This window comes from Galeopterus variegatus, unplaced genomic scaffold, assembly GCF_000696425.1.
Source record: "Galeopterus variegatus unplaced genomic scaffold, G_variegatus-3.0.2 Scaffold1913, whole genome shotgun sequence".
Lineage (NCBI taxonomy): Eukaryota > Metazoa > Chordata > Mammalia > Dermoptera > Cynocephalidae > Galeopterus > Galeopterus variegatus.
Window position 1 is genome coordinate 5,484 of NW_007728024.1, and position 2,598 is coordinate 8,081.

Genomic DNA, 2,598 nt, shown 5'->3' on the forward strand with positions numbered 1-2,598 from the left:
TAGGTATGAGTTAGACCAATCACTTGCTTCTAATTAATAGAATATAGGATGTTGGCTATCATTGGAACCAAAAACTAATACAGGATACCCTTTCTTCCATCCAGAAAAATAGATAAAGGTTTGGAAGTGGGAGTGGCTCCTCCATTACAGTTAATTACCAGCCCACAAAATTTATTTCCCTTCTTGCTACTTTGAGTGCTGTTGGTTTAGGTGTTTCAATTCCCATAGGAGGAATGTTTCCACCAGAGGTCACAACAATGGCTCCACTGAGTTGGAAAATGAAACTTCCACTGTCCATGTTGAGCTTCTCCTGCTATTGAAATAACAAAGAAGGGATCATTGTTTTTGCAGGGGCAATTGCTTCCAATTACGAAGGGTAAATTGAGTGGCTGGGACAATAATGGAGATAGGGAGGACTATGTCCAGAGTCCAGGGCATTCTCTAAGGTGCCCCTGACTGCTATCAAATCCAGCAGTAAAAACCAAGGCAAAACTTCAACTACACATAAAAGACCATTAAGACTTAGACCCTTGGGGAGTGAAGGTTTAGATCAACAACACCAGGAAAGAACGCTGATTGGCTGAGGTACCAGTTGACAGCAAAGGGAACACAGACTGTATTACAGATACGAACACACATGACTGTTAGCAGTTATACAGCTTTTCTGCCTGGCTTGTTATATTTATACTGATATACATTTACTTACCTCTCCCCTCCTCTTCATAGTCTTCCTTTATTTTACATAAAAACTGTTAAATATCACTTAGACTAGTTATGGTGATTGTTGGAACTTTGGACCTCTCTTTTAAGGAAGGGAATGGAAATACCTTTGTTTGTAAAAAGTATAACTGTATCTTGTTAGGCAAGAGCAATCACATGCTATTGTTATTGTAAGGTAGAAACATGTAAATGATGCTGAACGACCAAAAGGATAGATTCTGCTGGCTATTTACTGCCTCTCGGCTCCAAGCACAACATTCAAAACTGTTCCATGATGTCTGGGCATGTAAACTGTAATTCCCAGACTCCCTTGCCTCCTGGTTTTTGATTACTGCATTCCCCTCAGTCCCCACTCTCCTTTAGGAAATCCCTGCCCACCCAGACGAATGGCTAAAAAAACAAATCATGCACACCTTTCAATCAATATTTCAGAGCTACTGAAGCAGCACACACTGAATCCTGAACAAAACCCAAATGTCACACTTTTTGGTGCAAAGAACAAACAAAGCAAAAAACCATCAATCACCACCACTACCATAACAACAAAAATAAAAAGAGAAAGTCTAATTATTTTTATGATCACCAAAACAATGCTTTTATAATTATTTCCCCTAAAAAGACACTTTGTTTTACATTAGCAGTAAAATCCCCTCCTGCATTCTAGGTTCTAATCTATAAAGAACAGATACAAGGAACTAACTGGGAGACCTAGTAACTTCTAAAAAAGAGGCCCTCTGGTAAAGCTGGATTGGGAAGCAAGAAAGCTGGGATTTTTTAGTGATATTTCAAACTGTCCCTTTATTTGGTGCCCTGAAAATTTTATCCTACTCTGGGGGAATGCACCACAGTTAAGATTAAGATGAATAAAAAATACTTTTCTTTTGTAAAGAGGAAGAATGGCAATTATGAAAGAGAAGCTAAAAAGGAGAACCTGCAAAGCCCTACACCTTGATTTCTGGCAACTCAATTTTAAGAGGAAGTACATATTTAAGTAGAGAAATTTGGAAACCAGTTCTCTAAAAACTACTGATGTCTGCACAGCTGAAACTCATGGAAAGGCTTGGTGAAACTCAAGTTGTAGGAATACCTGTTTGAAGGCTACTGATTTAAAGAACATTTTTAAAGACTGTTGTACACGGAGTGTCAAATCAACGGAATTACTTGTATTTGGTGGTTTGCAAACAAACATACTGAAATATGTTTGAATTTTAGACAGAGAATAGAAATAGAAGACCGAGATCAAAGGTTTGGATCCCCATAACTGCCAGCAGCCTCCCCGGCTTCCCCCCAATACCCCCCAAAAAGAATAGAAATAGAAGACCGAGATCAAAGGTTTGGATCCCCATAACTGCCAGCAGCCTCCCCGGCTTCCCCCCAATACCCCCCAAAAAGAATAGAAATAGAAATAGAATTTTATTTTGGGAAAATAGAAATTCAAATCGCTCGTAGGACTTATCAAAAATTTATTTGCAGTATTCCCACCTTTATTTTACCTAAGCTGACACTCAATAATAATGACACACCCAAGCCAAGATTAATCATAAACTCACCACGTACATTGTTGAACTTCTCTCTCTGCCAGATTTTTAATCTGCACTCCAGCCTACCACTTTAACACTGCTGGCGTACCCCGTCAGAAGTAGCAAGGATCACAACAGTCTGAAGACTATAATTTATCACTAACCCTCCAACAACCACATTGAATAGGTTTACTCTAAAACAAGACTTCAATACCTTATATCTCAACTGTTATAGAAATGAACAACTTATAAGTTACCCACTTTGTGAAAATATAAATAGCCAGCAATACTATCATCATTATCTTTTTTTTTTTTTTCCTTTTTGTCTTTTTTCGTGACTGGCAACGGATCGCAACCC